The sequence below is a fragment of the Coenobita brevimanus genome, chromosome 29 (genome assembly GCF_032717465.1).
Source record: "Coenobita brevimanus isolate Jiangsu-jjx chromosome 29, ASM3271746v2, whole genome shotgun sequence".
Taxonomy (NCBI): domain Eukaryota; kingdom Metazoa; phylum Arthropoda; class Malacostraca; order Decapoda; family Coenobitidae; genus Coenobita; species Coenobita brevimanus.
Window position 1 is genome coordinate 44,739,263 of NC_136982.1, and position 20,521 is coordinate 44,759,783.

Consider the following 20,521-nt stretch of genomic DNA (forward strand, 5'->3'; position numbering starts at 1 on the left):
TTAGGGGTGGTGGTGCCAAGTAGGGTCACGAGTTGATGTCAGGCAGGGAGAGGCAGTGTTAGTTCAGTGCCTAAGCTAGCATTCGAGTTGGATAAGGCAGGTAACATTAAAACCAAGTTGGGTCAGACGAGGTGAGGTGATGTCAGTGCCTAAACCAGCATTCGAGCAGCAGGGTAAGGCAGGCAGCAGTAAACCCTAAGCCCAGCAGGATAAAGGCACCCTGTAGATGCCCCAGGTTCAGAACTCCTTCGTCACGCAGCTGTAGAAAAAAAAATACTGTCATGAATTATTGAGTACATGTAGTGCAGATAAAGAGGTGAACGGCTAGATAAAGACAGATAGATAGATAGACATATAGATAAAAATGTAGGTTGGTAAGCAAGTAGAATTAAAATTGAATGGGTGAAGTGCAGAAAAAAAAATGATAAACAGTTTTGTCTAATAATTTGGCCATTCAGTGTTTTCACCTAAGGGCAACACTACATTGAGTGGATGGTGTATGTCCCTACCTTTCATTTTTGCATATGTTTTTTCTCTTTTTCACAGGTAGGTCTTGTGATGGTGATGACGATGATGATAATAATAATAATAATGATGATAATGATAGGCTAATGATGATGATGATGATAAATGATGATGAAAATGATGATGATAAGATGATGATAATGATGATGTTAATAATAATCTATCTATCTATCTATAGCCCGACGCCCAAATCCCGCAAAGGGTGGCCGCAGACAAAACGCCTCCAGGTCACTCTGTCACCCACCATTTGACTCCCCTCCCCCCAACTCACCCCCCCCCTCATATAATAATAATATAATAATAATGATGATAATAATAATGATTTTCTTTCACAGGTTATTGAGATGGGTTACACTGATGCACAACTCCCACTCATGTCCAGAGGGTTTCAGTGGCCAGAACTCCCGCGCAAAACTGCCTCCATCCACTGTGGCCACTTGTATTGATATGGTGGCCAAAACACCTGCCCACACCTGCCTGCATCCACTGTGGCCACTTGTATTGGTTCTGGTAGCCAAAACACCTGCCCACACGTGTTTACTCTTGACAAAAATATATTAGTCATTGGTGAAAAGATGAACTCTGGTAGCAGTTGAAGCACAGTACCAGTGTTTTTTATCCTAAGTATTCTGTACAGTAAAATATGTACAGTGTTTGGTAGATGAAATGCACTTACTGTAACTCAGCAGGCTTACCAAAAAGCATGTACCTCCAAAAGTGTGGAACTTGAATATTTTTAAGTTGGGTTGCAGCCATATAGGCAGTGTTAAAAACTTTGTGAGTATACGGCATGTGTGTTTGTGTGCAGGAGTTTGTGGGTCTTTCCTAGGTTAAGATGTGGTTAGACCTATTTTCCCTCAGTGGATCTAATTTCCCCCAGTTTTCCATATTCCCTCACAGCTATGTATCCCACCTGCTAAGGTTATATTTTCCCCCAATTTATCAAAGTTATGTCTTATTTCTCTGATTGTTTATGGGTGGATGGAAGTAAAAGTGCAGTTTTAGGCCAAGTTAGATTGAAAGGAGCATATGACATTTTAACCCAGCCATTGAGTTGCGTTTGATCCCAGGAGGAAGCCAGCTCAACCCAGTGCCGGTCCCAAGCCCGGATAAATTGGGGAGGGTTGGTGTCAGGACTGGGTATCCGGCCGTAAAAATTTGCCAAGCCCTGACACGGTATGGTTCATTACCGTATCGTTTAGCGTACTGAATTTCGGGTGTTTTCACTGGCTAAATTGAGTAAATGTCCCTCCACTTATCGCTCTCACTCTTCGTGTGAAGTCTGGGTGGCTGGGTACTTAGAATAGTCCACACATACACACCCCGCCAGTTTGTGTCAATTCGACGTCGATCCGCCATGCATGTGGTGGTTGTGTGGGGATAGTCATCTGTCCAGGGGGTCGCTAAGAAGGGGTCTTAAAAGCGATGCCCTGACCCTAGGGTGTACTGTGCGAACCCACAACAGGCACGTAAAGTAAACGGCGAGATGTTACAAAGGGGGGACGCTCCAGCCATCACATGCACTTGGCCCTTGCGTGTGACAATCACGTGGTTGCTTTTTTACTTTTTTTTCTATTGAATAATGTCTTTGGAATTTAGATTTTTATTATTTTTATCTAAAATGTTTATTATATGCCGTGTGGGTGTTGGACGTACCTGAGAGGACGCTTTTGAGGCCATAACCCATGGGCACAACAAACAATGAGGCTATATGCCATTTTCACCCTGTCTGGCACCATATCTGTGGGGTCATCAGCATCTGAGGCACTGATGTCATTCCTGATGGTGTCGGACTTGTTGAAGTGAGTATAGTCTGGGCCGATGTGTTGCTCATAATCAGGGCACCAGCACTTATCTGAATGTCACACGTGGGACGCTGATACATGTTGTTTCTTTTTGGTATTTTCTGCTATACTGCAAGGCCAGTATTATGCTTGTTATATTTTTCAGATATATTTTGACTTGTTATACCACATAGACACTTCTCATATATTTCCTGTTATGCAACAAGTTTGGTGTTATGCTTGTTATATTTTATGATATATGTTGCCATGTTATACCTCATATTGCTTATTTTGGTATATTTCCTGCTATACCACAAGTCCAGTATTATGCTTGTTATATTTTTCAGGTATATTTTGTCTTACACCTCATATTGCTTATTTTGGTATATTTTATTTATACCACAAGTCAGGTATTGTGCTTGTAATATTTTTCATATATATTTTGTCTTTTACCTCATATAGCTTCTTTTGATATATTTCTTGTTATACCACGAATTCAGTCCCATGATCGTAGCTGTGTGTGGATTATTTATCTGTGTTATGGACAAAATTTGCAGTGCTTGCAGCATTGCAGCTCAGAATTTTTGGCTTTGTGTAGGTTGACTGTTATGACACTGTAAGCCATGCAGTTTTGAAATCTGAAGTGTTTGCTGAGAGTAGGATTCAGACCTGTGGAATAAGCAGGATGCAGCTGGTTCTGACTGAATGTCCCATAATAGGAGTAGATGAATGTAGAAAACTTGCAGAATGCATGCTGTAGCCATTCTCAGAGATGTTTTGTTGAGGTTGTATGTTCAGAGATTGCCTGTGTTGTGAAAGTGTGGTACCTGATATGAGAAAATGTGTTTTGGTGTGAATGGTTGCACTGCAGTGTGTGCTGGCTGAATTGTCTGTGAGTTGGATTTTGTGTTGGCATTGTAGCAGGGAAGGGTAGTGATTGTGTTGCATTCTGGTTAGGTGTAGTCTTGTCTCTCTGGGCTGGGTAGTTTCTTAGGGGTGTTGTCTGGTGGAGGTTTGTGAAGGGTGCTGTTTGGTTGAAGATGTTGGATGGCTGTGGTGGCTATGTGTTTATATACATGTGTGTGTGTGAAGTATTGTGTTGGATGGAGAAAGAGGAATGTTGGTAAAGCACTTTATATAGTGTTTAGTGGTTTTCCTTTTTGTTACTTTGTGGTGAAGGGTGAAGCAGCATATAGCTGCATGGGTGAGAAGGGTGTTAACCTGAAGTGATGAACTATGTCCCTCATTTGATCCTTAATTGGAAGTACTTTTGTTTCTTGATTGAGGTGATCTGAATTTGTGGTCTTGTGCATCCAGTCATTATTCTAAAGGCTTTGTTTTGTGTTATCTTAAGCTTTTCCATTTTAGTGGTGGTTAAATTGGGGGCTCAGCCAGTGCTAGTTTAAGTCACTGTTCCATTGAATTATTTATAAAATTCATGTTGTATGAAGGTAATACCTGTTATTGTTTTCAAGACATTGAGTTTATGAGATGCCTTTGCACTGATGTTTTCTGTGTACTGAGATAAGGTCAAGTGTGCCCCGAGTTGATCTTAGAATTTTAGGGGTCTTTCCAGTAGGAGTGGTTGCTTGAGTAGGGTAACGAGGGTGTGTTTGAGGTATTTGCCTGGAGTTGGGAGGGTGATGGTTAATTTGGTTAGTGCAGCAGTCATTTAATTTAAGCCTGTGTTAAAGTGAGTGTACCATAGTTATTGTTGGGGCGTATCTGCTAATTGTTGAGTTTGTAATAATGAAACATTTGCTAGGTTATTGGGACTGAATAGGGAGGTTGCCAGATTCCAAGGAGCATGGAGAGCTGCCATTAGGTGACCAAAGCTGATGCGTGGAAGCTTGTTGAAGCCTTCATAAATGATCTGAGACTATTTTTTATATTCATTTTATTTATTTTTTTGATGGTGAAATCATATTCATTCATTCATTCATCCTCCAGTCCTGTGTTGCCCCAAGAGAGGCGTAGGATCCCGGGGCTAGACAAGCTGGTCATGACATTTAAGATGAGAGTGACCAGCCTTACTCATCCCTGAGTGGCATTCTGTGAGCAATAAACTCAAGTCACCCCTTGGATATAAACCTGCACAGGCTCAATCCGGCTGGAGTGCCTTATTACCCACTAAATTTACCAGGTGCCCTAATTTAATTATATGGTTATCACCTAGCATAGTAAATGGTTTTCCAGTGTACAGGAAACCATTTGACTTGTCACTTAGTGTCGAGTTGCCCATAGGCAGAAAGAGGAGGAAAGAATGATGGAAAGAAAGACAGAAGAGGGAGTATAAAGACACCTGTATAGGCAGAAGGAAGAGGAAAGAATGAAAGAAATACAGAGATGAAGGAAGGATACTTGAGTGAAAAAGAGGAGAGGTATTGTAGGCCAAGAATGTGGATGGATATGATGAATGAGTACTGTATACAAAAACAGGTAAAGATGATGGTAGGGTTATGGAATGGACTGGGTTGAGTTGGTTGGATGAATGATGTGTGGAGGAGAATATGATAAAAGTTAATGTCCCATATCAATCTTTCCAGTCATCCAAATGACTTGTTTTCATTGTAATGTGAAGTATGTGAAATGGAATACAGGGTTTTGGGGCTTGGTGACTATATTAGTATCTGACTCTCTTCATTGGTAATTTTGTTGATCATTTCTCCCACTGTTCTTTTCCCTCCTAGCTTTCTGGATCTCACTGTACTTCATCTTTAAATGGGGAAAAAATGTGGGATGGTAAATGATAAACTTTCCATTGTTTCAGTCTTTGAGTCTCGGTAATATCTTTTTCAGTTTGTTCTTGCTGCAGCAAGATTGTTTTATTCAACTAGGGAAAGGTCTTTAATTATGAAAGTTTATATCAAAGCTATATTGAATGCCTTCAGATTAAAGAGTTTATCCCAAGATAGGATAAAAGAGTAATTATACTACTACTACCACCACCACCACTACTACTACTACTACTACTACTGTAACAATAATAATGATCATCCATCCATCCATCATCCAACCCTACATTGCCCCATGAGGAGAGTAGGAGGCCGGGGCTAGGCAGTTGGTCTCGATATTTAAGATGAGAGTGACCAGCCTCACTCATCCCTGAGTGGCATTAAATGAGCACTCAGCCCCAACCATCTCTTGGATATAAACCTTCAATAATAATAATAATAATATCAACCACTCAATGTAGTGTTACTCACGGGTGTCTGCCCTTTCCTTCCTTCCTTCCTTCTTTCCTTCCTTCCTTCCTCCCTTCTTTCCTTCCTTCCTCCTCTCTACTTCCTTCATTCTTTCCTCTTCCTTATGCCTATGGGTGACTCTACACTGAATGACAAGCCAAATGGTTTCCTGTACACCAGGAAACGATTTACTATGCTGGGTGGTAACCATATAACCAAACTATGGCGCCTAGTGGTTTAGTGGGTAATTAAGGTGCTCCAACTGGATTGCGCCTGTGAAGGTTTATAACCAAAGAATGGTCATGGTTTATTGCTCACGTAAAGCCACTCAGGGATGAATGAGGCTGGTCACTCATCTTAAATGTCAGGACCAACTTGCCTAGCCCCAGGTTTCTACGCTCCTCATGTGGCAACAGGATTAGATAATAATAATGTGAAAATGACATAATCTTGCTCAATGGGTAAATATTTATAACAGAAAATGTTTTAATGGATCTTTTCAACTAGTATGGTACACTGGTATGTACAGTACGTGTTATTTTTTGTCTTAACAAATGTACCACAGGGGTCTTATTAATGCAGTTTTGGTTCACACCTTCCGTGATAGCCAAATGTCTTTACATGATTAATTTTTTTCATGTTAACTTTTGTTAGTATTGTCAGCACTGTAATGTACTGTACATAGGGAGACAAATACTGATGTAATTAAGGTAAATAATGATTCAGCTGTGGCTATCGTGTACCAATAATGCAGTTTAAGAGAGTCTTATAATTGTAAAAACGGAGAGTGGAGCAATTGTACTGTCTGCATTTCATCAGCCAGGTGCTTGGTAGTTTACAGTAAGCATTATTGCTGCGTTTTTTCCCCCGGGTATTTGTGGATTGATTTTAATGTATGAACTTAATTCTAGATATATTTAAAATGCCCTTGTCTATTTCTCCCTCCCTCCCCCTTTTACGCTTGCCTTCTTCCCCCATCCTCCTCATTCTTCCTTTTCTTCCCATCCTTTTCTCCTCTCATTCTTATCCTTAATCCTCCTCCCTCTGCGTCTCATCCCCTCCTCTTCTTTCCTCTCCCTCACCTCCTCCTTCCTCTTCCTTTCCCTCTTCTCCTTCCTCTTCCTCTCCTCTCCTCTCCTCTTCCTCCTCCTCCACTTCCACCTTCCTTTTCCTCTCGTCCCCTCCTCCTCCTTCCTCTTCCTCTCCTCCTCCTCCTCCTTCCTCTTCCTCTTCTCCTCCTCCTTCCTCTTCCTCATCCTCTCCTCCTTCCTCTTCCTCATCCTCTCCTCCTTCCTCTTCCTCATCCTCTCCTTCTTCCTCATCCTCTCCTCCTCCTTCCTCTTGCTCTCCCTCTCCTCCTCCCTCTTTCTCTATTCCCCTCCTCCTCCTCCCGCATCCTCTCCTCCCTATTCCTCCTCATTCTGCCACTCTTCCCCTCCTCTCCTTCTCCTCCCTTCCTCCTCCTCCCTCCTCCTTTTGCACTTCTCCCTATTCCTCTCCTTTCTTCCTCCTCTCCCCCCCTCCTCCTTCTCATCTCTTACTCCTTCCTCTTCCTTCTCCTCCTCCCTCTTCCCTCCTCCCCTCCTCTTCCCTCTTCTCTCCCTCCCTTGTCCTCCTTCCCTCCTCCTCCTCCTCCCTCTGCCTCTTCACCCCCCTCCTCCTCCTCGCTCTTCTTCCTCTCCTCTCATCCTCCTCCTCCTCGCTCTTCTTCCTCTCCTCTCATCCTCCTCCTCCTCCCCTCCTCTCCCCTTCTCCTCCTCCCATCCTCTCCCCTTCTCCTCCTCCCTCCTCCTCTCCCCCTCCTCCTACTCCTTTTTCCTCTCCCCCACCTCCTCCCTCTTCCTCTCCAACCACCTCCTCCCTCTATCTCTCCCCTCACCTTCTCCCTCTTCCTCTCTCCCCACCTCCTCCCTCCTCCTCTCCCTCCCTCTCCCCCTCCTCCTCCCTCTTCCTCTCCCCCTCCTCCTCCCTCTTCCTCTCCCCCTCCTCCTCCCTCTTCCCCCTTCCTCTTCTTCTCCTCCTTCCTCCTCCCTCTTCCTCTCCCGCCTCCTCCTCCCTCTTCCTAACCCCCCTCCTCCTCCCTCTTCCTAACCCCCTCTCCTCCTCCCTCTCTCTTCCTCTCCTTCTTTCCTCCCCCTTCCACTCCTCCTTTCCTCCCCCTTCCACTCCTCCTTTCCTCCCCCTCCCTCTTTCCCCCCTTCTCTTCCTCTCCTCCTCCCTCTCCCCTCTTCTCACTCATTTTTCCTCTCCCCCCTCCTACTCCCTCTTTCCCCCCACCTCCTCCCTCTTCCTCTCCCCCCCTCCTCCTCCTCCCTCTACCCCTCCTCCTCCTCCCTCTTCCTCTCCAACCACCTCCTCCCTCTATCTCTCCCCTCACCTTCTCCCTCTTCCTCTCTCCCCACCTCCTCCCTCCTCCTCTCCCTCCCTCTCCCCCTCCTCCTCCCTCTTCCTCTCCCTCCTCCCCCCTCTTCCTCTTCCTCCTCCTCCCTCTTCCCCCTTCCTCTTCTTCTCCTTCTTCCTCCTCCCTCTTCCTCTCCCGCCTCCTCCTCCCTCTTCCTAACCCCCTCTCCTCCTCCCTCTTCCTCTCCCCCTCTCTCTTCCTCTCCTTCTTTCCTCCCCCTCCCACTCCTCCTTTCCTCCCCCTCCCTCTTTCCCCCCTTCTCTTCCTCTCCTCCTCCCTCTCCACTCTTCTCACTCATTTTTCCTCTCCCCCCTCCTACTCCCTCTTTCCCCCCACCTCCTCCCTCTTCCTCTCCCCTCCTCCTCCTCCTCCCTCTACCCCTCCTCCTCCTCCTCCCTCTACCCCTCCTCCTCCTCCTCCCTCTACCCCTCCTCCTCCTCCCTCTTCCTCTCCCCCCTCCTCCTCCTCCCTCTACCCCTCCTCCTTCCCCCGATTCCTCTCCCCCCTCCCTCTTCCTCTCCCCCCTCCTCCTCCCTCTTCCTTTCCCCCTCCTCCCTCTTCCTCTCCCCCCTCCTCCTCCCTCTTCCTTTTCCCCTCCTCCTCCCTCTTCCTTTTCCCCTCCTCCTCCCTCTTCCTCTCCCCCTCCTCCTCCCTCTTCCTCTCCCTTCCCTCTTCCTCTCCCCCCTCCTCCTCCTCCCTCTTCCTCTCCCCCCTCCTCCTCCTCCCTCCCCTCCTCCTCCTCCCTCTTCCTTTTCCCCCTCCTCCTCCTCCCCTGCCCTCTTCCTTTTCCCCCTCCTCCTCCTCCCCCTCCCTCTTCCTTTTCCCCCTCCTCCTCCTCCCCCTCCCTCTTCCTTTTCCCCCTCCTCCTCCTCCCCCTCCCTCTTCCTTTTCCCCCTCCTCCTCCTCCCCCTCCCTCTTCCTTTTCCCCCTCCTCCTCCTCCCCCTCCCTCTTCCTTTTCCCCCTCCTCCTCCTCCCCCTCCCTCTTCCTTTTCCCCCTCCTCCTCCTCCCCCTCCCTCTTCCTTTTCCCCCTCCTACTCCTCCCCCTCCCTCTTCCTTTTCCCCCTCCTCCTCCTCCCCCTCCCTCTTCCTTTTCCCCCTCCTCCTCCTCCCCCTCCCTCTTCCTTTTCCCCCTCCTCCTCCTCCCCCTCCCTCTTCCCTTTTCCCCCTCCTCCTCCTCCTCCTCCCTCTTCCTTTTCCCCTCCTCCTCCTCCCCTGCCCTCTTCCTTTTCCCCCTCCTCCTCCTCCCCTGCCCTCTTCCTTTTCCCCCTCCTCCTCCTCCCCCTCCCTCTTCCTTTTCCCCCTCCTCCTCCTCCCCCTCCCTCTTCCTTTTCCCCCTCCTCCTCCTCCCCCTCCCTCTTCCTTTTCCCCCTCCTCCTCCTCCCCCTCCCTCTTCCTTTTCCCCCTCCTCCTCCTCCCCCTCCCTCTTCCTTTTCCCCCTCCTCCTCCTCCCCCTCCCTCTTCCTTTTCCCCCTCCTCCTCCTCCCTCTTCCTTTTCCCCCTCCTCCCTCTTCCTCTTCCTTCCCTCTTCCTCTCCCCCCTCCTCCTCCTCACTCTTCCTTCCCTCTTCCTCTCCCCCCTCCTCCTCCTCACTCTTCCTCTCCCCCCTCCTCCTCCTCACTCTTCCTCTCCCCCCTCCTCCTCCTCACTCTTCCTCTCCCCCCTCCTCCTCCTCCCTCTTCCTCTCCCCCCTCCTCCTCCTCCCTCTTCCTCTCCCCCCTCCTCCTCCTCCCTCTTCCTCTCCCCCCTCCTCCTCCTCCCTCTTCCTCTCTCCCCTCCACCTCCTCCCTCTTCCTCTCTCCCCTCCACCTCCTCCCTCTTCCTCTCTCCCCTCCACCTCCTCCCTCTTCCTCTCCCACATCCCCCTCCTCCCTCTTCCTCTCTCCCCTCCACCTCCTCCCTCTTCCTCTCTCCCCTCCACCTCCTCCCTCTTCCTCTCCCCTCTCCTCCTCTTCCTCTCTCCCCTCCACCTCCTCCCTCTTCCTCTCTCCCCTCCACCTCCTCCCTCTTCCTCTCCCCTCTCCTCCTCCTCCCTCTTCCTCTCCCCTCTCCTCCTCCTCCCTCTTCCTCTCCCCCTCCACCTCCTCCTCTCCCCCTCCACCTCCTCCCTCTTCCTCTCCCCCTCCACCTCCTCCCTCTTCCTCTCCCCCTCCACCTCCTCCCTCTTCCTCTCCCCCTCCACCTCCTCCCTCTTCCTCTCCCCCTCCACCTCCTCCCTCTTCCTCTCTCCCCTCCACCTCCTCCCTCTTCCTCTCCACTCCCCTCCTCCCTCTTCCTCTCCCCACTCCTCCTCCTCCCTCTTCCTCTCCCCCCTCCTCCTCCTCCCTCTTCCTCTCCCCCCCTCCTCCTCCCTCTTCCTCTCCCCCCCCTCCTCCTCCCTCTTCCTCTCCCCCCCTCCTCCTCCCTCTTCCTCTCCTCCCCCTCTTCCTCTCCCCCCTCCTCTCCTCCCCCTCTTCCTCTCCCCCCTCCTCTCCTCCCCCTCTTCCTCTCCCCCCTCCTCTTCCTCTCCCCCCTCCTCTTCCTCTCCCCCTCCTCTTCCTCTCCCCCTCCTCTTCCTCTCCCCCTCCTCTTCCTCTCCCCCTCCTCTTCCTCTCCCCCTCCTCTTCCTCTCCCCCTCCTCTTCCTCTCCCCCTCCTCTTCCTCTCCCCCTCCTCTTCCTCTCCCCCTCCCCCTCCTCTTCCTCTCCCCTCCCCCGCCTCTTCCTCGCCCCACTCCCCACTCCTCTTCCTCTCCCCCCTCCCCCCTCCTCTTCCTCTCCCCCCTCCCCCCTCCTCTTCCTCTCCCCCCTCCCCCCTCCTCTTCCTCTCCCCCCTCCCCCCTCCTCTTCCTCTCCCACCTCCCCCCTCCTCTTCCTCTCCCCCCTCCCCCTCCTCTCCCCCCTCCCCCTCCCTCTTCCTCTCCCCCCTCCCCCTCCCTCTTCCTCTCCCCCCTCCTCCTTCTTCCTCTCCCCCCTCCTCCTTCTTCCTCTCCCCCCTCCTTCTTCCTCTCCCCCCTCCTCCTTCTTCCTCTCCCCCCCTCCTCTTCCTCTCCCCCCCCTCTCCCCCCTCTTCCTCTCCCCCCTCCTCTTCCTCTCCCCCCTCCTCCTCCTCTTCCTCTCCCCCCTCCACTTCCTCTCCCCCCTCCTCTTCCTCTCCCCCCTCCTCTTCCTCTCCCCCCTCCTCTTCCTCTCCCCCCTCCTCTTCCTCTCCCCCCTCCTCTTCCTCTCCCCCCTCCTCTTCCTCTCCCCCCTCCTCTTCCTCTCCCCCTTCAGCAAGAATTAAATAAAATTGTCGGTCGTCAGCAAGAATTAAATAAAATCGCCGGCCGTCAGCAAGATTTAAATAAAATCGCCGGCCGTCAGCAGGAATTAAATAAAATCGTCAGCCGTCAGCAAGAATTAAATAAAATCGTCGGCCGTCAGCAGGAATTAAATAAAATCGTCGGGCGTCAGCAAGAATTAAATAAAATCGTCGGGTGTTAGCAAGAATAAAATGGAAGATATACTAAGCCTGACACCTTTTTATTTTCCATCTGGACACAGCAAAGATACATACTTTCAAAAATAATTAGGAAGGGGGGGGAGGGGGGGGAGGAGAGGAGGGGGGTAGAGGAGAGGAGGGGGGTAGAGGAGGAGAGGAAGGAGGGGGGGTAGAGGAGGAGAGGAAGGAGGGGGGGGAGAGGAGGAGAGGAAGGAGGGGGGGTAGAGGAGGAGAGGAAGGAGGGGGGGGTAGAGGAGGAGAGGAAGGAGGGGGGGTAGAGGAGGAGAGGAAGGAGGGGGGGGTAGAGGAGGAGAGGAAGGAGGGGGGTAGAGGAGGAGAGGAAGGACGGGGGTAGAGGAGGAGAGGAAGGACGGGGGTAGAGGAGGAGAGGAAGAAGGGGGTAGAGGAGGAGAGGAAGGACGGGGGTAGAGGAGGAGAGGAAGGACGGGGGTAGAGGAGGAGAGGAAGGACGGGGGTAGAGGAGGAGAGGAAGGAGGGGGGTAGAGGAGGAGAGGAAGGAGGGGGGGTAGAGGAGGAGGGGGGGTAGAGGAGGAGGGGGGGTACAGGAGAAGAAGAAGAAGGGGGTACAGGAGAAGAAGAAGGGGGTACAGGAGAAGAAGAAGGGAGTAGAGGAGAGGAAGGAGGAAGAGGAGTAGAGGAGAGGAAGGAGGAGGAGGTGGAAGAAGAGAGGAAGGAGGGGGGGTAGAAGAAGAGAGGAAGGAGGGGGACAGAAGACAGGACGAAGGGGGATAGAGGAGGAGAGGAAGGAGGAGGGGTAGAGGAGGGGTAGAGGAGAGGAAGAAGAGGGGTAAAGGAGAGGAAGGAGGAGGGGTAGAGGAGAGGAAGGAGGAGGGGTAGAGGAGAGGAAGGAGGAGGGGTAGAGGAGAGGAAGGAGGAGGGGTAGAGGAGAGGAAGAAGGGGGGTAAAGAAGGAGAGGAAGGAGGAGGGGTAGAGGAGAGGAAGAAGGGGGGTAAAGGAAGAGAGGAAGGAGGGGGGTAAAGGAAGAGAGGAAGGAGGGGGGTAAAGGAAGAGAGGAAGGAGGGGGGTAAAGGAGGAGAGGAAGGAGGGGGGTAAAGGAGGAGAGGAAGGAGGGGGGTAAAGGAGGAGAGGAAGGAGGGGGGTAAAGGAGGAGAGGAAGGAGGGGGGTAAAGGAGGAGAGGAAGGAGGGGGGTAAAGGAGGAGAGGAAGGAGGGGGGTAAAGGAGGAGAGGAAGGAGGGGGGTAAAGGAGGAGAGGAAGGAGGGGGGGTAGAGGAGAAGAAGAAGGGGGGGTACAGGAGAAGAAGAGAGTAGAGGAGAGGAAGGAGGAAGAGGAGTAGAGGAGAGGAAGGAGGAGATGGAAGAAGAGAGGAAGGAGGAGGAGGTGGAAGAAGAGAGGAAGGAGGAGGAGATGGAGGAAGGAGGAGGAGGTGGAAGAAGAGAGGAAGGAGGGGGGGTAGAAGAAGAGAGGAAGGAGGGGGACAGAAGACAGGACGAAGGGGGATAGAGGAGGAGAGGAAGGAGGAGGGGTAGAGGAGAGGAAGAAGGGAGGTAAAGGAGGAGAGGAAGGAGGAGGGGTAGAGGAGAGGACGAAGGGGGGGAAAGGAAGAGAGGAAGGAGGGGGAGTAAGGAAGGAGGGGGTAAAGGAAGGAGGAAGGAGAAGAGGAGAGGAAGGAGGGGAGGTAGAAGAGGAGAGGAAGGAGGGGAGGTAGAAGAGGAGAGGAAGGAGGGGAGGTAGAAGAGGAGAGGAAGGAGGGGAGGAAGAAGAGGAGAGGAAGGAGGGGGTAGAAGAGAGAGGAAGGAAGGAGGGGAGGTAGAAGAGGAAGGAGAGAAAGGATGAGGGGGTAGAGGAGGAGAGGAAGGAGGGGGGGTAGAAGAGGAGAGGAAGGAGGGGGGGTAGAAGAGGAGAGGAAGGAGGGGGGGTAGAAGAGGAGAGGAAGGAGGGGGGTAGAAGAGGAGAGGAAGGAGGGGGGGTAGAAGAGGAGAGGAAGGAGGGGAGGTAGAAGAGGAGAGGAAGGAGGGGAGGTAGAAGAGGAGAGGAAGGAGGGGAGGTAGAAGAGGAGAGGAAGGAGGGGAGGTAGAAGAGGAGAGGAAGGAGGGGAGGTAGAAGAGGAGAGGAAGGAGGGGAGGTAGAAGAGGAGAGGAAGGAGGGGAGGTAGAAGAGGAGAGGAAGGAGGGGGGTGGAAGAGGGGGGGGGTAGGAGTGGAGAGGAAGGAGAGCGGGTACAAGAGAGAAAATGGGGTACAAGAGGAGAGAAAGGAGGGTACAAGAGGAGAGAAAGGAGGGTACAAGAGGAGGAGAGAAAGGAGGGTACAAGAGGAGGAGAGAAAGGGGGGGGAAAGAGGAGAGGAAGTGGGGTAGAAGAGGAGGAGAGAAAGGGGTGTAGAAGAGGACAGGAAGAGGGGGTAGAGAAGGACAGGAAGGGGATGGTAAAAGAGAGGAGAGGAAGGGGGGGGGATAGAGGAGGAAAGGAAGGAAGGGGGGTAGAAGAGGAGAGGAAGGAAGGTGGGGGGAGAAGTGGAGAGGAAGGAGAAGGGTACAAGAGGAGAGAAGGGGGGGTACAAGAGGAGAGAAGGGGGGATACAAGAGAAGGAAAGTGGGGGGTAGAAGAGGTGGTCAGGATGGGGGGTAGAAGAGGAGAGGAGGTCAGGATGGGGGGAAGAAGAGGACAGGAAGGGGATGGTGAAAGAGGAGAGGAAGGGGGGATAGAGGAGGAGTAGAAGTGGAGGGAGGGAGGGTAGATGAGGTGGGGTGGAAAAGGAGAAGAAGGGGGGAGGGGTAGAAGTAGAGGAGGAGGAGGTGCGGAAAAGGAGAGTGAGTGGGAGGGGTACAGGAGGGAAGGAAGGGGGAGGGACAGATGAGGAGAAGGATGACGGGGGGTGGGGAGACTGAGGAGGAAGGGAGGGCAGATGAGAAGAGGAGGAGAGGGAGTGGAAGAGGAGGAGAGGGAGTGGAAGAGGAGGAGACGAAGGGGGAGTGGAAGTAGAGGAAGGTGGGGGGGGGGAGATGAAGAGGAGAGGAAGGGGGAATAGAAGAGGAGGTGAGGGGATGAACAAGAAGAGGAGTAGCATGAGGAGGAGGAGGAAAAGGAGAGGAAGAGGGTGAAGAAAATGGGTTAGGTGGAGGTGAAGCATGAGGAGGGGGGCAAAGATGAGATAAAAGAAGCAGATGAGAAACATGAAGAAGGGGAGGAAAAGAAAAAAAGCAGAAGGAAAGAAGGGAAGGAGATTGAGGAGGAGGAAGAGAAGACAGGAGTGGTAGAAAGGGAGGAGCAGGAAATGAAGGGAAGAGAGCATGGAGGAACGGGATAGGAAGAGGGTGAAGATGTGAGAGGGGAAGGGGGGAGTAGAGGAAGAAGAAATGAGTAAGAGAACAGAGATGGATGGGGAGAAGAGAATACGAGTAGGATAGGAAGAGGCAAAAGATGAACAAAAGGAGAGAAATTAGGAGAGGAAGACAAAGAGGAGAGGGAGGTGAGGAGGAGAAGGAAGGGGGGGGGATAAGGTAAGGTGGAGACAGGTTAGGAAAGAGAGGGAAGATGACTATGTGGAAAATGAAGAAGAAAAATAGAAAGGAGGAAGAAAGGGGAGGGGTGAGGGAGGAAGATAAGGAAGGAGAGGATGAGGGTTGGAAGGAAGCATTGTAGGTCAAATATATGACAACAATAAAGAAGACAAAAATTAAGAGCATACAAAATGTTTTTAACAACAATAAAGACAAAAATAAAATGCATACAAAATGTTTTTAATTCATCTTACAATGCCCACAAAAAGTGTATTTTTTTTAAATAGTGAAATGATTATGCTTTATAGTAATGGCTTAGCTATGTTACAGTATTAATATGGAATTACAAAGTACCCTCAACAGTCTGGGACAAAATTTTCCCTAAATATCAGTACCCCCCCCTTTTTTTTTTTCTGCTGACAACTATTACTAGAGATAGCAATGTTTTTTGCATATGAAAAAACTTTCATATCTTCATTAACATTATTATCACTGTAAATGTTATTATTACTATAAATGATTCTCTTTCATGTGATGCATCAACGTGAAAACTTAGAAACATGACTAAAATATGAAGCAACTGTTGTTAGTTATTAATGATCCTACTTAATGTGAAACGTCAGGGTAGAAACTGTGAGACTTGCCCAGAGAGTAAACAGTGGAATCATACAGAAACATACTGTATCTCCACGACAGTTATAAAATAGATAAATAAATATATAAACATTAATTTTGTAATTCCAAATATTTCAGTAAATTCCTCATTTAACAGGCTTTCAACTAACATATTCTTCACCTAATATACACTTCGTAATTATGCAGTGAAAGATTAAGTTTAATACAGTATCACAAAAGCTTATAGCTGCATTCATCTATAAAAATGTACTTCTTTCTTTGTCTATTCATTTAAACTTTAGTTGGTCGATACACTGATATTTTTATACATGACATCTGGTATTGCCGGAACCTAACCATCACTTGGATCAGCTTTCACCTAATGCAACAGTTTTCAGGCATATGTCTTCATTGTTAAGCGAGGAATTACTGTTTCTAAGTCAAGATACTTTTTGCTGGCATTTTACAAGAGTAAAAAAACAACTTAAAAATACATTGTAATAATGTGGAGAAGGTGCCTTTAGGTTTTAAGCAAATGTGAAAAACATTTGCATCCTACATACATATTTTGAGGTGCCCCAATGACCTTGACATTCAGAGAGGATGATGGTACTGTGAGAGTAGTTCAACACTTGACACTGCAAGTGTTCTACATGCACACCGGTTCTATTCAGTTAGTCAGTCATGATGCTGTTAAATCCTGTCACCATCACTTAATTTTTATTGTTCACAACTTGCTTACTCCTCCTACCTTCAATAACAGTACTGTCCTATGCAGATGACCAAGCAGCACTTAAGCAATACTCAAACTAAACAGCAGCCCATAACAAACAGTACCAACAGTTACTAGAACACTTGCACACAGAACAAAATGACTGTTGCACCAACTAAATCAGCAATCACAATTTTCATTCTTGATAAAAATTTCAAATACACATAAAAGTCTTCCTTTTCAATCACTTCTAATAAAGACATCTCAAAATCCTGGGCTTACTTTGGATACCTACACAACCTTTTAACCACCAAGCAACATCAGTGCAGAGGCTACTTGTAAACTTGACACCTTCAAGACACTAAGTGTCACTACCTCAGGATGGCAGAATGAGTCTTTACACAACCTGGGCTCCTCTCCACACCAGCCCAAAAAATGTGAACATCCTAAAGCACTACCATACCACAACAAGACCTCCACATTGACCTAATGAGGATGCCTTCTCCCATCCTCACATTATGTACCTCTCTTCTAGTCATTCAAACAACTTTAACTGAGTTTAAAATTGCTCTTTCTTCCTCTTCAATACCAAGTGGAAACCAGAGATAAAATTGTGCTAGTTTGAAGTGTTATAGAGTGGATATAGAGCAACAGTATTTTCCCATTTTCCCATGGAGCTATGAAAAACAAGCTTCAAAGGATTAAAATTTCAGCCTTGTCAAAGTGAATAACCTAACAATACATGCCCTCACACTGATCACTGCTCCATAAATGTATCACATACATTCAAATAAAACCCAGACAGAAAGGGGGAAAAAAAGCATCACACATTACAATAAAACTAACTGGACTCTATTCCAACAGAACTGGAAAAAAAAAAAGCGACCTCCATCCAAATAACAAACATAGCATGAATGGAACTGTGTTGTAAAATGTAAGCATTATAATTTCAAAATACTGTACAGTCTACTGGCCCCACCCCGCCAACAGCTGTGGTCGCCAACCTTTTTTATTTAAGGTTCAGGTATTTCTTTTTTTATTAAGTATTTTTTTCTGTACAGTTGTTACCTAGCCACACATACCCATCACAGTCAACTACCACTATGTACTTCCCTAACTACATCCCTCCTCCTCCACTAACACATCTAACAATTTTTTCCCTACCTATATGACCTCCATCCAAAAGGAGCTGTGCTGTGAATAGCATAGGGTATCATATCAAAACACATGCCATTGGCCCCAACCATCCACCGATGGCTATGATTGTCAATCATTTCATCCATCCATCCATCATCCAATCCTACATTGCCCCATGAGGAGCGTAGGAGCCCGGGGCTAAGCAATTGGTCCCGACATTTAAGATAAGATGAGAGTGAATCAATTAAATTTAAGATGAGAGTGAATTAATAAGATGAGTCAATCATTTAAGAAAAAATAAAATAAAAAAAACTAACCCTACACCACCCCCCAAAACCTCCAAGTAAAACAGTATCCTTCATAAACCATCACCAGGCATTTACCCCTAAGATAAAACCCTAGCCGGAAAGACTCAAGTACACCTACAAGCCTAATGGACACTACCCCTTCCCCCCCAAAAAAAAAAAGGTTACCATCCTGTAAATGATTGTGACTGGAACTGTATTGTGAAAAGCAGTTTTCATTTTAAAATACAGTCCACTGGCCCCACCCCACCAATGCAGTGGTTGCCATCCATTTTTTAAAAATTATTTATTATTATTTTTTTAATATTACATCCTGTACATGGTCACCACCTAGTCCCTACAGTCATCTAAAACTTCTAACACTACACAGAGTACTTCAACTACATCCCTCTCTACCCAACAGTGCACTTTACAGTACAAATTCCCCCTCCCCTACCTAAACGACCTCCACCCATAGAAGAACTGCGTTCTGAAAAGCACACCTTATTGCTTCAGAACACACGTTGCTGCTCCCAACCATCTGCCAATGACTGTGGTAGTCAACCATTTAACTGTACACACCCATTACAGCCATCCAAAACCTCCATCCGAACAGCATCCTGCACAACCACCACCAGACATCCACCACTCAGAAACTACCCTATCCGAAGACATAGCCATTACCTAACACAAGGCCAAGACAACCATAAGAAAAATCAAGAGCCAAACAAGAGCCTTCAAAAACCATCACCTGATGCCCAACCTTCAAAAAAAAAAAAAAAAACACCGAGTACATCTATGCTCTCTCTCTCTCCCCAAATCTGGTCCCAAAAAAGCGTTTTGCTCTCATTAATAGAGCACATAAGCACTAAAATATGATGTTTGTTATGAAGAAATGCAATGGAATGAAAGTATGTAAAATTTACACCACAAAGTGTTTCAAAAACATATGTTCTCATCCTCTAACCAACACTAAATTTTACAAAGATACATATATTTTTTTCTCCCTCCTAAACGACCCCCTTTCAAAAGGAACTGTGCTGTGAAAAGCATATGGTATTATTTCACAGTAGAGGTCATCGGCTCCAAACATCCGATTTCCACCAATGACGGTGGTCGTCAACCTCTTACTTTCCCCCCAGATTCTACATATTCACCACCTATCCATAAAAGAACACCAAAGCCATTAAAATAGCCTTTAAAAACCATCACCAGACATTCAGCCTTCAGAAACAACCCTACCCACAGAAATATGAGTACACCTATTCTCTCTCTCTCTCTCGGTCTAAAAATGCCTTGTGCTCTCTCATGGATCCTGAGTTGTAAGAATACAGTACATAGGCACTAAAATGTGATGCTGGTTATGAAGAAATGCTATGGAAAGAATAGATTCAAAACCTACCCTACAAAGAGTGCTTCAAAAACATCTGTTCTCATCCTATACTCGACACAAAATTTCACAAGGATACTTATTTTTTTTCCTATCCCTTTAAAACGGCCCCCATTCCAACGGAACTGTGCTGTGAAAAGCATATGAAATTTCACAGTACAGGTCACCGGCTCCAACCATCTGCAATACCGGTAGCCTAAGTGCAGTCCGCCAGTGGCTGTGGCCGTCATCCACTTTTTTTTTCTTTTAAACTTTATTTCTAATATTTCTTACAGTACATAACCACTACCTAGATATACATGGCCACTACAACCACACAACAGAAGCCTTCAAAAACCATCACGAGACACCACCCTTCAGACACAACCATACCCAGAGAAACACAATTGCACTTATACTCTCTCTCTTTAACTTGGTTTAAAAATGGCTTATGCTCTCTCATGAATGCTGAGCTGTAAGAATACAGTAAACAAGCATTAAAATATGATGCCTGTCACGGTGAAAAGCTATGGAAAGAATACAGGTCTGTAATATTTTGTTTCTGCCATAGAAATGTTGAAATGCTGTGAAAACATGAAAATTTTTGCCAAGTTAGAGTGAAATGGGTATAACCAGACTTCAACACAATCATCACCTTTCTCTACTTCAGTGCCAACACAATATACAACTCACAGACAATATGCCCACAATGTAATGCCTCCCCACACCACAACACACACACATTTGCCACAGTGTAAGACTCCTCCCACACCACAACACATCCACCTCACACATGCACCACACACATGCACCACACACACTATCACATCACACTACCACAAAATATTCATATGTACCATAGTGTAATGCATCCTCCCACACCATAACACACTCACCACACTACCACAACAAACAGTCCTTCAACAAATATCTTTGGGGCTGAGTTGCAGCCTCCACCATCAACCAACTTATATCTATTTCATCCAGGGCCAGGGAGATGAGGATGTTAAAGGTGCCAAATTACAAGCTTGATCTCAAAGGAAACCCACATGCCCTGCCAAGATTTACAAATGTGCAGCAAATATTCTTCTAAACTGCATAATCTTGATCTAATAGGTTCATCATCAACTGACAAAGGAATACAATATAAGAATTAATTTTTCTGCTTTAATTAAGAGAAGGTAGGGGGAAAGACTGTCAGTACAGGTGGTGGGAGGGTCAGAGGCCTGTAATGATTTTTAGCATTAGGTCACCGGGGTCTCTCTCTCTCTCTCTCTCTCTCTCTCAGTTTTATTTCCAGCTAAAGCCACTTGAGGCAGGAACCATGAACAAAGAACGAACAAGCATCAAGGGGGAGACCTATCAGTACCATACACAGTGAAGTGGACTAATCATCATCATCCATCGTAACCAATTATTTTTCAATCATCATCGTAACCATTTTTTTTTTTTTTTTTTTTAAGCAGTCATTACCACCCTATTCATTTTTTTTTTACATATGGATGAAATGTATTGGGCCCATAAAGCAAACGGGAAACCCAAAAGAGAGAGAGAGAGAGACTCGTCAACTG